The 15270-nt window shown below is 40.0% G+C and overlaps 1 long non-coding RNA gene and 1 pseudogene across 1 annotated transcript; both read left to right on the top strand.

Annotated features, from left to right (window-relative positions):
* Positions 1 to 1969: 1969 nt before the first annotated feature.
* LOC107719057 (uncharacterized) lies at positions 1970 to 6633 on the top strand. Its single transcript, XR_001637485.1, has 6 exons — positions 1970 to 2022; positions 2176 to 2313; positions 3220 to 3314; positions 3420 to 3469; positions 3936 to 4003; positions 6599 to 6633. It is a non-coding gene; the product is annotated as an uncharacterized LOC107719057 (long non-coding RNA).
* A 6210-nt stretch (positions 6634 to 12843) lies between these two features.
* The window catches only part of LOC107719055 (myosin heavy chain, fast skeletal muscle-like), a 26159-nt pseudogene continuing 23732 nt past the window's right edge, over positions 12844 to 15270 (top strand).

Here is a 15270-nt window from a genome sequence, read left to right as displayed (position 1 = left end):
TCAGCTCACGCTAAGCCGGGGCTTTCGCTCATGCTAGGCCGCTGTGTTTTTCGTTGTGAAAAGGGAAATACTTTGTTTGGTCTTCCAAAAGAGGACGATATCTGCTTCGTCATGCCTGGAGCTGATCCGTGCTGGTCGCTGAGGGAATACATCAACTTTGCGCTGTGCATCACCGGAGCGGCTTTCACTGTGGATGAAGCGGAGTCCAGCCCGGGGTTGTCACATGTGGTTGCCGCAAGCTGTCCAGACGCTCCTTTGTCGAATCCGTCGACCGTGCCGTAACATGGTTTTGTTTACGCGGTGCGATATGCAACGCAATGCTTAAAAACACAGTATAAGTCATTATAATCAGTAATTATGTCTCCACTGGATGCAACAAATGCCTCGTTTATAATGGGTTTTAATGTTTTTGTCTCGTCGCTCCGGCCGGACACGGCATCATCACAGTATGGTGAGGGGCGTAACATTTCTGTCACACGCTTGAGGTATTCGGCCAATCACAACGCACTAGATAGCTGGCCAATCACAGCACACCTCGCTTTTCAGACCGATGAGCTTTGTAAAAATCAACGCGTTTCAGAAAGGCGGGGCATAGAGGAGAAACAATAATGTACAGTATGTGGAAAATGTGTTTTTGGAAACTTAAACCGCATGAGACTTTAGTCTTTGCAACTTTACAGATCTTCATGCACCAAGAGCTTGTAACACTCCAAAGAGAAAGGAAAAATTGAAATCGCATCATATGACCCCTTTAAGACGTGAACAATTTAGAACGCCCTTGATCTGCTCTTTAAATGATGTTAATCAGATGTTCATACGTCTGCAAGATGTCTGGTTGATGTAGGACAGACGTCGTTTTATCATAACTTTCCCCCTTACATTATTTGTTCACATTAAGTGTTCGCGAGGGAACATTTCTAGGGGAAGTCGTGGCCTAATGGTTAGAGAGTCGGACTCATAACCCAAAGGTTGCGGGTTTGAGTCTCGTACGGCAGGGATTGTAGGTGGGGGGAGTGAATGTACATCGCTCTCTTCCACCTTCAATACCACGACTGAGGTGCCCTTGAGCAAGGCACCGACCCCCCAACTGCTCCCCGGGAGCCACAGCATAAATGGCTGCCCACTGCTCCGGGTGTGTGTTCACTGCTGTGTGCACTTTGGATGGGATAAATGCAGAGCACTAGTTCCTAGTATGGGTCACGTCACATTTGGTTAAGGTCAGTGTATAATTTGAAACTAATTGTGTCGTGCCTGCGATCTGTTTTATAATAACTTCCAAATGTGTTGTGTAGGTTGATCATGATGACTGTCACCTGTTTGTTAGCTAGCAAGCGTTGTTTACATATTTGCAAATAAATGGAGACTTGGTGAGCATTAGAGACTTTCAAAAACAGCTCAAGATCCCAATCATTCCAAGCTTTTGACAGGTAGCGTGTAAACATGCACACGTGTTAGCACACAAACAGAGGTTGTTTACATCTTGTTAGTAGTTGTAGGTTTGACCATTTCAGTGATTCTTACCATTCTCTGCATAAACCCTGGGTCTGATCTTCTTTGTTCCAGTCTGTCTCGGTCTGCAGTAGATACTAGAGGAAAGACACCACCCTCTTCTGTGTTTGGGGTACAACACTAGAGACTGGACCAATGAAGTCAGATGGGTGATCTTCTCTAGTGTTTCCAGAATTACCCTTTCTACAGCTGCAAAACAGAAATGATGCATTTTGCAGCTTATTTAAACCGATAAATAACATGTGTGTACATAGATTTGGTATGGAACTCAAGACTGGATTTTCCTCTCACACCAGAAGTACCTGTAAGTATAAATTCACTGTAAGGTTTTAAATGTTAGATGTAGTGTCACATGCATCTGCCTTGATGGGTGTTATCAAAAACCTGTCACATTATTTACGTTAAAATGTTTACCATTTTAAATGATCTCGCCAATATAATGTTTCACATCCTCCATACAGTTTAATTCATGTTTGACCCGCCACTGATGGATCATCTGTTCACCTTCAACAGGTACATTATAACGTAATATCTTAGCATTAAATTGAACAAATATTCTCCTGTGATGCATCATTTTGGTTCTGTAAATGTGTTTGATGTTGCCTGATAACCAAGTCTGATATAGATGATTGTTTGCTCCTTTCTGTTGCTGGCGTCCTTTATCAGTGTCCTATGCTGTTTTGTGAAGCTCGCGATGCTTTTTATCACTCTACTGTTCCACGCCATTGACTTACTGACGTCTTACTGCAGGCGACATGGAAATATGGAGGAGACACTCTCATGCTGAAGCAATTGCAGATTAAAGTGAGTAAAAGAATGAGAAAACTAAGCAACTGAGAAATGTCCTGTGCAACACTATTTTATTGATAAAGTTGCGGTTTGACAAAATGGCACAAGCGTATGAAAACAGTGATGACAGCTTGCATTTAAAATGTAAACCTGCAGAAATCACAAATCTCAAACTCAAGCATAATAAATGACTGGGCATGCAAGTTATCACGTTTAAAATGTAGATACATGTTCATTTGCCTTTTGTATAGAACATATATTTTAAGATTTCTATAGAGATTGTTATTTACAGTTGTGGTATGAATAAAAAAAAACAGCTCAGAAGCACCTGCAGCACAAGAATTTTACTTTTTCTAATATTCTGTCTCAAGTAATATGACACTTAGTTCTGTGTAGTATTTCTGCATTCCAGTATCCCTCTACTAATATTACAATTTATAAAAAATGAATAGATGATTTATTAATTGGTGTTTACTTGGTCATGTGCCATGGTTTTTGGACCCTCGTTATTGCCCTATTTTATTATCAAATTATCACTTTTCAAAATGTATGTAATTCCAAAGAACAAGTTTTTTTTTTTTATTGTTTTTTGTAAATGAAAATTAACAAGTAATGAGTATTTAAAAAATTTAAAAAAACTGCTTAGTATTGTAATATTTCACAGTATTACTGTTTCTGTTATATTTTTCATAAATTTTATATATTTGCAAATAAATGGAGGCTTGGTGAGCATTAGAGACTTTCAAAAACATCTCAAGATCCTAATCATGCCAAGCTTTTGACAGGTAGCGTGTAAACATGCACACGTGTTAGCACACAAACAGAGGTTGTTTACATCTTGTTAGTAGTTGTAGGTTTGACCATTTCAGTGATTCTTACCATTCTCTGCATAAACCCTGGGTCTGATCTTCTTTGTTCCAGTCTGTCTCGGTCTGCAGTAGATGCTAGAGGAAAGACACCACCCTCTTCTGTGTTTGGGGTACAACACTAGAGACTGGACCAATGAAGTCAGATGGGTGATCTTCTCTAGTGTTTCCAGAATTACCCTTTCTACAGCTGCAAAACAGAAATGATGCATTTTGCAGCTTATTTAAACCGATAAATAACATGTGTGTACATAGATTTGGTATGGAACTCAAGACTGGATTTTCCTCTCACACCAGAAGTACCTGTAAGTATAAATTCACTGTAAGGTTTTAAATGTTAGATGTAGTGTCACATGCATCTGCCTTGATGGGTGTTATCAAAAACCTGTCACATTATTTACGTTAAAATGTTTACCATTTTAAATGATCTCGCCAATATAATGTTTCAATGCTTCCCCCCCTCCCCCCCGTATTTTAAAGAGACACACTGGAGCTCAAAGGAGCTCACACTGGAGTTTGTAAGTAAAAACTTAAAGTAAGTTAGTGATGGTTTTCATAGCATCGTTTAAAAAAATAAATAAATAAATAAATATTTGGTAACTTACTCTGGGCTCTTCCTTGGTGGTCCCCTGAGGGTGTCAGGACAGAGAAGGTGTGCTCTACTGATTGAACACAGCATATTATGTTATTCAGTTTTAGATTGTGTGAAGGGCTGTGAATGAAGTGTTTTCTCCTCCTTGTTCTAATTAATGCTCTTGTGCGTTGTGTCAGGTGGATGAGCCTCCAGCCGTCTCCGTGATGGTCTGCCTGAGAGACTAGAGCTGAGAAAGATGGAGAGGGTAAGATTTGCTCGTTACATTTGCAAATTAACAAACGAAGGCCTGCTACGCATCACGATACGATTTGATATCGATTTTCATACCCACCGATACGATATCTGCCAATACCTCAAAAAATTCTACAATACGATTACGATATGATTCAGGAGTATATTGATCGATTTATCGATATTATATATATATATATATATATATACACCTATTTTACATAAGCGGTTACATTTTTTTATATAATAATGTATAACATGAACATTTATCTGAAATTTGCACATTTACCCCTATTGGGATATTCACAACAAAAAATACTCTGCAGTCTGTAACTTTTTTTTATTTTTATTTTTTTCCAAAATGTACAAAACTTATAGAATAAGAGATTACATCATGAATCCATTTTGCAAACCCTGTTTTGGCTTGTCCTGAATCACTACGGTACACCTATAATAAGTGTGTATATTCGGACTATTTCAGACTGGTTCTGGTAGGACCCGCTGCGGAGTAGCCCAGTACCTGCGTGATTCCTCATAGACATAAACAGAGAAGTATCTCCGGCTGCAATGTTCTTCTGCAAGACGCATGCAGCTCTGTTTATTAACCGCTAGAGCGCCAAACGTTACGGACTGCAGGTTTAAATAATAAAGAAAAATAAATAATTGGAAAAATCAAGTCACACATGAGATCAGTAATCTTATGACCTGACGAGAGTCAAGAAACTCTTTTAGGCTGTGTGAAAATGTGCAATGTGATAAATGTACTAGTGTAAACCGTCATTAGGAAACAACAATGGATCTGTGAGGGCTGTCAAATTTTAACATTTACTTAAGTGGATTTATGTGCATTTAACTTACTCTGGGCGGTTCCTTGGTGGTCCCCTGAGGATCTCAGGACAGATAATGTGTGCTCTGTGAATTGAACACAAAATAGTTCTTCAGTTTTAGATTTATTTAAATGCTGTGAATGTGTTTCAGATTTCCTTTATCCCTGATTATGCTCTTTTAGCTTGTGTTAGGTTGATCCACACACCAGCCGTCTCCGTGATGCTCTCTGAGACATACGCTCTGGAGCGGAGAAAGGTGGAGGAGGGGAGTTGCTCTTGTAATTGAGGTTTGTTCCTCCATTGACAGGGCATTTCCCCATAGCTTGCAATCTTCAAAATGATAATATCATAATTGTAAAAGTAATGTATATGAATAGAGCAGTTTAATCCTAGTCTTCTGAAGAGAAACAATCATATAAATATTGGTCAGTGCTGCAATGATGTACATCAAATATGATGATCTCAGATGTGCTTGTTCTCATGTCAACCAAGTACAGTTGGCTTTCCATGGTTCTTGTGCATTATGTGCGCTGATCAGTGGGTAATATCGGGTTACATCTGAGTTAATAAAATCAAAATGTGTATAAAGGTAGACTTAAAATTATATTCAAAATCGATGATTTACTCTTCCCCGAGTCGTGCAGGATTCTTGCTCTGTCGAGTCTCTGGCTGTGGTGCCTCCAGTGTCCTAACGCTCTTCAGCAGCCTCTGAAGTCTCTGTATGCTGGCCGCCAGGATAGCCTTCTGCATACCAGCACTGCTGGTCCCTTCTCCCTCCAACTACACGATTAGGTTTTTTTTTTTTTTTTAAGCTGCAAGCCTGAAACCCGTATTGTTTATTATCTCGGATGAATTTTCAACTATGTAATTGAAATGCATGAACTATGAAACAAACAGTCCTGATAAAGAGCTACTCGGTATGTAAAAGAGGAATTTAAACCAATTGATTGTGATCGGGGACAAGAAAAGTTTGCTCTCTATTTCCTCAAACTTTCAGAAATCGACTGTTGTTGCGAGCTTGTCCACTAAATGAATGCCACGTGTAGAGGATGGTAGTCTGAAAGTATTCCTGGTGGTTGAAATGGTACAATTGAAGTTTAATATATCACAGAATATCAGCCCTACGTTATATAGGAAATCTCAACCGCTTGGTTATGTTGTCATAATGTAAACTGTACCAGCTCTAAACTGCTAAAAGTGGTTAACTAGACATTGAAATCACGAAACTCTGTAAAGCTGCTTTGAAACTGTGTTTTGAAACATTCTTTACAAATGAGTTGACTGATAAATAAGTAAAGTGTTTGTGCATCTTGCTCCGATAAGAGTTGTCGGACAGGTAATGCTCACGCGACCGTTCAGATTAATTTAATAGACTTTAGTCAGGGTAGTGTCTTTATTTATTTTTGACAAGAGTGAAAACAAGGCTGTGAAGGACAGGAGTACAGTTTTCAATGGATTGTAGTGTTTAACCACATGCCAACTTTTTAAGGTTGTGAGAAAATCAGCACAAATTGTAGGAATAATGACTACAGGTTAAAATCTAGAGCTAGTATGAAATGTTAGTTGCAGCCGAGTTTACTCCCATGCTGTGATATATTTCTGAGTGAAATTAGTTTTTGAACATGGAAAGAAATGCTTGGTTTTTATCCGTTGGGTCTTGATTGGATTGTGAGAAGTGGGCATTGCATGTGGAAAACAAAACAACCCTGAGTTCTGTGTTATTCCTCCTCAAATGTATGATTTGCAGCAAGTGTTTTAACAGACTGTTTGTTCTTCATCAGCAGAGAGTGCTGCTCGATGAGAGAGAGAGAGGAGAGACGGATGAGGAGGGAGAAGAGAGAAGGACAATAACGAGAGAAAGGAGTTTGGGTGGACGGGGAGAGAGGAGGGGTATTTTTTTATTATTATGGTTGATTTGGTTCATCGAAGGTCAGCAGCAAAGACACTGGTTAATAAAATGGTATTAAATACAGAGTATATTTGTGTTATTTAACATTTAATTATTGCAGGTTTGTATAATGAGTTTGCGTTTCACTGTTTTTAATGTAGAGGACTACTGTGTTTGTGTGCAGCGAGATGAGTAAACACATGTTCATATTTAGTCTAGAACTACAGTTACAGTAAGATCATGTTCAAACACAACGCTCTGCACTTACTCCTGATTTCTGTCACCATGGCAACACCAGAGCTGTCACTCAATACATGGAAACAAAGTAACTGGAGCTACTTATTTGAAAAAGTAACTGATATTTTCTTGTACATTTAAAAGTAATGCGTTACTTTACTAGTTACTTGAAAAGTAATCTGGTTGTGTAACTTACATTACTAGTAATGTATTACCCACAACACTGCATACACAGATGTGGTGATCATGTTGTTTCTATGTGTGAACATAGTGGTATTTAGTCTAATGTCTTTTTTTCTGAGGCTCTCCCTTGATGGACCACAGGAGGGCGCCTCGAACACAGTGAACACACTTCTCTGAGTGTGTGTACAGGTTTATATATCCTGGTGGGGGACTTAAACCTGAATACACACAGACTCCTGTGTGTGTGTGTCTCTTCACTGGTGTATTCAGACACGCGCACGCACACACAGGTATTCCTATCATTATGGGTTCATTTCATAGGCGTAATAGTTTTTCTAATGTACAAACTGTATTTTCTATCCCCTTACCCTAACCCAACACCTAAACCTACACCTCACACTAAAGTATAGGCATTTTTAGAAACGCTTGTTTCCTCATGGAGACCTAAAAATGTCCTCACATTTGGTCCTCATAACGTAGGGAATACCAGTACACACACAAAGATTAATTGAACTAAAAGTTGAAATGCTCATTTATTGACTCACATAATTTTAAGACATTATTCTGTGGAACATGAGATGTTTAGTCAAATGTTCATGCTGCTTTTATCCCTCACATTACAAGCAGACAGTGTCTGGACAGTGCACTTTTTTTTTTCATGACGTTATGCAATCGTTGTGTTATTATTTTTGAGAGCATCAGTTTCTACTGAATATGTACAATAACATCATTTTCATGTTTGAGTGAGCTGTTCTCTTCACGTCCTTCCTAAAAGAGTTTATGGATTGTCCCATGATGAGATGTTTTTCTCAGGTGATCTGTATGGTTCCCCCTCAGTGTGGATTCACCCAGCATGGGTGTGATGGAGGTTTTTAATCTAGAGTGTGTCTGCCTCCCGAACAGTGTTTGGTAGATTGTTCCTGGGTTTGGGAGCTAGATATAAAAAGGATCTGCCACTAGGTATTCTAGGTATTATCAGATGGCCAGAGTTTTGAGATTGCAGCGGACGTCTATAATGTGATATGAGCTTGCTCCGGTATTGAGGAGCTAAACCATTCAGGGCTTTATGAGTAATTAACAAGTACCGGACCGACCGATGTCTAAACACCCATGTCTTATTCCCCTCAGAACTCCAAGCCACCACAATGCAAGAGGGAGACGTTTGCCCATAAAGACAGCATTTTAATGCCAGTGTGCTTTATATGCACTTGCATGTAATTGAGGCGGGAAATGTATGTGTGTAGCTGGGGAAGGAATAGCCCAGGTATGATTGGCTGATGTCATGCCAGCCTGTGAGCCTATCAGAGTTCCTGCTCCTTTGTGATTGGTTGATAGGACTTAAACCATATTAACCAATCAGTGCTGGCATTGAGAATATAAAAAGGGAAGGGTTTGATTGCTCAGGATGCATCCTTGGTACTGGACCCTTGTGGAAGCACGTCATTATGAACAAGGGATAGGGGTCGGTGCGTCCACCTTTTGGAGTAGATTGTTCTGTTGTGGTATGAAAGTGAGAATTTTGTATTTTTTAATGTTTTGAAGTTTGTACCAGTTAACCGTTTTGTCATTTAGGAGTAGAACCTTTTGAAGCGGGGGTTGCAGTCTTTTAGCGTGTCCACATAGTGCGGTGCTTAAAGGTGGGGTAAGTGATTTCTGGCAGCCAATGTTATTTCAAATCACCAAAACAAACACGCCCCTAACCTAAAAGGGCCTCGCCCCTATTTTGATAGCTCCGCCCCACACATGTACATAACCCGGGCAACAATTAGTTGTGAATTTAACAAAGCAAAACCAATGTTACACCGTGTCTACACCGGACGCGAGTGGCGCAGCGCAACAAGATGCTATAGAACTCCCTATAATCAGTGATGCTGTCTACACTGGATGCGGCACGACAAATCCCCCACAGAAAACTGCTGCGGTGTTCTATTTATGACGTATTGACAAATTTCAAATTATTATTTTTTTTATCGCGTCCACTGTGGAGACAGATTTATCGTCATTTAAAAAAATAAAAATGCATATCCCACCTTTAACCAATTGTATTGCTTTCACAACTAAAGTCTGTCTACACTGGACGCGTCTGGTGCAGACACGGTGTTACTCACCTATCGAGAAGAAACAAAGCAACCTCGGCGTCCGATCGCAGGCCTTCCGCTCCTTGAGTTCTCTCCAGCACTGGAAAGCTGATACGATATTTACACGAGTCCTACTTCTTGCCTTATCGTAAGCCTTTTGTTCCGCAGACGCTTTCCTCTTTTGCTTTTTATCAGTCATCTCTATCTTTCTGTCGCTCGGCTCGCTAATGTCCGTCCTGTGCCCTGAACTCTCTCTCCTCCACATCATGAGTAGACACGCCCCTTACTGCTGATTGGCTACAAGTTTTTGGTACTCGGCCCGACTCAGTTTTCTAAAGTGTTTTTGAAAAAATACATACCCCACCTTTAACCAATTGTATTGCTTTCACCACTGTGTGGTGTGGGTATGGTGTGAGGTGAAAATCCAAAAGGCCCCCGCTGGCCATTTCTCTCCTACTGGTTATTTCTGTAACTGGTAGAGTTGTGTATTTGGTTTGTGATTTAAGATCTTGTGAACAAAAACAAATGTTAAATTTAATGTCTCATTTTTGTGTATATAAATAAACTGCTTAATGTTTATACCTTGTCCATGTCTCCATGCTCACCCTGCCTTTGGTAATGAACCTGTGTGCCCTTGCATAGGGCTGTTGTGTTCCGGTATATTTCGGGTGCGTGCTCGACTATAGGATCTGTCTGTTGTTATTGGTTACTTCCCCGACCTGACCACTTTGCCACATGTGGAAACATTCAGGAGCTGGTTTTCCACCCCTGCCCCGTGAATTTTATAAATACAATAGCTTCGATTCTAAAACCTATTATACAGTCAAAAGTTTACATGCAGCTTGCAGAATCTGCAAAATGTTAATTATTTTACCGAAATAAGAGGGATCATACAAAATTCATGTTATTGTTTTAGTACGGACCAGAATAAGATATTTCACATAAGATGTTCACATATAGTCCACAAGAGAAAATAAGTTGAATTTATAAAAATGACCCCATTCAAAAGTTTACACCCCCTTGGTTCTTAATACTGTGTTGTTAGCTGAATAATCCACAGCTGTGTTTATTTGTTTAGTGATAGTTGTTTGAGTCCCTTGTTTGTCCTGAACAGTTAAACTGCCTGCTGTTTTAGCTAGGCTCCCACAAATTCTTTGGTTTTACAGCATTTTTGTGTATTTGAACCCTTTCCAACAATGACTGTATGATTTTGAGATTCATCTTTTCACACTGAGGACAACTGAGGGACTCATATGCAGCTATTACAGACGGTTCAGATGCTCTCTGATGCTCCAGAAGGAGAAACCATGTATTAAGGGCCGGGGGTGAAAACTTTTGAACAGAATGGAGATGTACATTTTTCTTAATTCGCCTGATACAGAAGATACTTGCATGTTTCCCAGAAGACAAAATGTTAAATTTGCCCTGATCTTCAAATTCAAAAAGTTCTCACACCCCCGGCTCTTAATGCGTTGTTTCCTTCTGGAGCATCAGCGAGTGTTTGGACCTTCTGTAAAGACTTGCAGTGTAAATGCAGCCTAAGTCAACTTTCAGTGACCCGGGCCATATGCCCAAAAGGGAAGGAGGGGGATTAAAGACTGTTGAAGGAGCAGTTGAGCAAATGGTTTTCTTTGAGATCTTCTCTTCAGATTAGAAAGTTTATTGTTTTGCTGCATGGCATCCGTTTTGTGAGGTATCATTTCGGGTCTTACTCCGGTCATGGCTAACGTTCTCCAGTTACTAGAAATGACTGACTTTTCATCATGTCTAACCACTGATACTTATTGCCCAACTTGAAAAGAATGATAGAATTAAGTTAAAGGGAAATAATTGTGAGAAATTTCTAAAATGTTTACATTGAGGCGGATTGCCGGCAACAGCAGTGCAATATTTTTACAATGATCTTTCCTGTATGTGTAGAAAACTAGGCCGAGGTTTTGCTAAAATGAACATCAACAGTGGCCTATTTCCTCATTCGTATGGGATGAAATTTTAGCCAAGTATAGATGGTTTTCATTTAGAATTTATAGTCTGATTTTGTCAACGGTGCGATGCAGTATTGAGTTGTTTTGCTGCAGTTCATCCAGTTCAAAAACAATTACGACCCAGAGAGACCGATTCACACAATGAAGACTAGGAGTCAGAACGGTGTTTCAGTCCATTGAGAAAGTGAGTTTACTGAAGACCAAGTTCTCCACATTTCTGAAGGGACATTTGAACCCAAAACTTGAAATAAGAAACACTAATAGGCATAAGTGAAAACAACTGATGTCCTTTCTATGATTCTGACTGGTCACAAGCTACAGTATGTTCCAGATATGGAATTGTTTTGCACTAATGAATGAACAAGGGTGTGAAATACTGGAGTAATTTTACTTGATTACTGAACCTAAGTATTATTAACTTATAAATTAATAACAATATAAAAATTAATATTTTAATGATTTTATATTCCCTATTATTATGCATTTGACAAATACCTTTTATCTGCAAGCTTATGTTTTCTGAAAGTATCATTCATAAAGTATTGTTTATTCAGAACCACAGTTAATCATCGTTGTTGGATCGTAATGCTGAGTTGTATTCACATTTAGGAATGAAAAATGATTCCAATAACGGTCACTGACCTCTAGTGGTGAGAAGGCAGTTCTACCAGCATGGACTTACAATAATTGGCACATTTGCGGCAGACTTCAAAAACTGCTCCACTCTGAGACACTTTCAGAAGTATGTGCAGAAGCCCCGTCCTGTTCGGCGTTTGGATGGTTGAGACTGTAAAGACTCGTTATGATGGATGGGAAATCACACTAGAGCTCCTCAGAGAAAACAAAGAGCGAAACGCACATCTCACGTGTTCCCTTTGCCATCAATCCTTCAGATGCTGCAGGAGACAAATGGCCACAATCTATTTTTATTAACATTAAGAAGGCTCAAGCAAACAGCTGTAAAGGGTGACATTTTCCAGAGCTTATAAGGTCTGCTGGCCTCTGGGTCTCATGAGTAAGCCCTGTGTTATTCCTGAAGAGTCTCACTTCTGCCAGGAGAAGATTCAGGGTCTTGAAGGAAACGGAAGAAATGTTGCTCCCTGTTGCTGCTATAATTGAACACATCTTAATTTAACCCCTCGCTGAAGGACAAACCCGTGTCATCGTCTATTGCGTTCACCTTTTGTGACTCTTTTGTGGTACTCTGAGACATGCACCACTCTTTTGCCTTGTAAAAGTGCATGCTCGTGTGCAGTCTGACGGGAATATGCATGATGATTTTCTGTGAAGAGAAAAAAGAATTTGGAACTTTGGACAAACCAAACATTTCAGACAAATCGATCAGATGTCACCACAGCAGGATTTCTTTCTGTCAGGGAACTATATCAGACCAATCCGTTCGTATTTGGTTCGAGCTGCCGGTTCTCTCAACAGACACACACAGTGAAAAAAGCATCAGTACCTTCTTTGATATGACTTATTAATAAAAATGCTTGAGCTGCATAAGTGCTGCAACTGTACAGCAGAAGCATGCAGACGCTCCACCACAGCTGAACCAGAACACCCCGTCCCAACAAACCATATAAGGAACGCCTGATCCTATACCAATCTACACCATGCTCTTTCTTTAAGCAGTTCACCGCGTTCCAGTAGCGATGGCGAGTTTATGCTTGTATCTTGATATTCATGAGGATGTTGAGCACTCAACTCTACTCCTTTAGGCTTCTTATGATATCAGGTGGTTAAGCTCAAAGCATCTGAACAAACCATTACAGAGAACATCAATGCTGTTTATTTAGATTGCATTCCATCTCGCACCACAAACCATCTTCATTAATATGACTTAGGCCTATTTATAAATGCGCCCAGCTTGCAGATGTCTTGAAACTGTACACCAGAGCCATCTGACAGCTCCTCCACGGCCGTGCCTGCATTGGTGGAGTGCCAGCTGGATTAGCCGAGGAGCAGCGTCTGATTCCCATTCCCCCTCAGCCAAATGTATAGGATATTCACTCTATACGTTCTTGTAGGTGTTCTTCAAAGCTGGTCTGTTGGGTACTCTTGAGGAGATGAGGGATGATAAACTAGCACATCTGGTTACCATGACTCAGGCTTTGTGCCGTGGATACGTCATGAGGAAGGAGTTTGTCAAAATGATGGAAAGGAGGTACAATGAACTTACAAAACTGTCTGGAACAACTCTTTTTGTATCACAGAGTGATAATGACTGATTAACTGATTACATTTTACACAGAGTCAATTTATTCCATCCAATACAACATCCGCTCATTCATGAATGTCAAACATTGGCCATGGATGAAGCTCTACTTCAAGATCAAGCCTCTTCTGAAGAGTGCAGAGACTGAGAAAGAAATGGTGGCGATGAAGGAAAACTTTGAGAAGATGAAAGAAGATTTAACAAAGGCATTATCTAAAAAGAAGGAACTTGAGGAGAAAATGGTGTCACTTCTTCAGGAGAAAAACGATCTTCAACTGCAAGTAGCTTCTGTGAGTATTTCAGCTCTTATTGATCCTAATATGGATCCTACAGCTATGAAAATAAATCATTAACTACATCCATGTCAATGAACAGGAATCTGAAAACCTCTCTGATGCTGAGGAGAGATGTGAAGGGCTCATCAAAAGCAAGATCCAGCTCGAGGCCAAACTCAAAGAGACAAGCGAGAGACTGGAGGATGAGGAGGAAATCAATGCTGAACTGACTGCCAAGAAGAGGAAACTGGAGGATGAATGCTCTGAGCTGAAAAAAGACATTGATGACCTGGAGCTCACCTTGGCAAAAGTGGAGAAGGAGAAACATGCAACAGAAAATAAGGTCAATATTCTTCTCACATCTTGTTCACACTTCTGAGTTCAGGCTCTTGAGAATAAAACCAGTAAACAATGTTTCCATTTAGGTGAAAAACCTGACGGAGGAGATGGCCTCTCAGGATGAGAGCATTGCCAAGCTGACCAAAGAGAAGAAAGCCCTCCAAGAGGCACACCAGCAGACTCTTGATGACCTTCAGGCAGAGGAAGACAAAGTCAACACTCTGACTAAATCTAAGACAAAGCTTGAGCAGCAAGTTGACGATGTAAGATGTTTAGCATGAGAATAAGACCATAAAACTATAAGAAAAAAATATTGCTCTATACCAGATTTTAATGCTCCAGTTTCTGTCACAATAGCTTGAGGGCTCACTGGAGCAAGAGAAGAAGCTCCGTATGGACCTTGAGAGAGCCAAGAGGAAGCTTGAGGGTGATCTGAAACTGGCCCAGGAGTCCATAATGGACCTGGAGAATGAGAAACAGCAATCAGATGAGAAGATCAAAAAGTGAGTGGATGTCAACCTTCCCACGATTACACATTTGACAAAACCGTATTTTGCACATTTTACAAAACACTACTTTCAAAACAGGAGGGACTTTGAGATAAGTCAGCTTCTCAGCAAGATTGAGGATGAACAGTCTTTGGGAGCACAGCTTCAGAAGAAGATCAAAGAACTTCAGGTAATGCTGACCATAATCTTTTCTATGTGAAACTGTGAAGTTGCTGGGCAAATCCACATTACAAAGATCACAGCCGTCAGCTATAGTATCACATCAGATAGCTTTCTACAGATCCCCTGAGGAACAATTCCACTCATTCTCTACTATAGGAGAGGAAGAATTGTATAAACTTGTTAAATCATCTAAACCATCAACATGTATGTTAGACCCTATTCCATCTAAGCTCCTAAAAGAGGTGCTTCCAGAAGTCATAGATCCTCTTCTGACTATTATTAATTCATCATTGTCATTAGGATACGTCCCAAAAACCTTCAAACTGGCTGTTATTAAACCTCTCATCAAAAAACCACAACTTGACCCCAAAGAACTAATTAATTACAGACCGATCTCGAATCTCACTTTTCTATCCAAGATACTAGAAAAGATAGTATCCTCACAATTATATTCCTTCTTAGAGAAAAATGGTATCTGTGAGCATTTCCAGTCAGGATTTAGACCGTATCATAGCACCGAGACTGCTCTCATTAGAGTTACAAATGACCTGCTCTTATCATCTGATCATGGTTGTATCT

This window comes from Sinocyclocheilus rhinocerous, unplaced genomic scaffold, assembly GCF_001515625.1.
Source record: "Sinocyclocheilus rhinocerous isolate Xijiao unplaced genomic scaffold, SAMN03320098_v1.1 scaffold2648, whole genome shotgun sequence".
In the NCBI taxonomy this organism is placed as follows: domain Eukaryota; kingdom Metazoa; phylum Chordata; class Actinopteri; order Cypriniformes; family Cyprinidae; genus Sinocyclocheilus; species Sinocyclocheilus rhinocerous.
The sequence above is the reverse complement of the archived record's forward strand: the minus strand, read 5'-3'. Positions and strand labels throughout refer to the sequence as shown.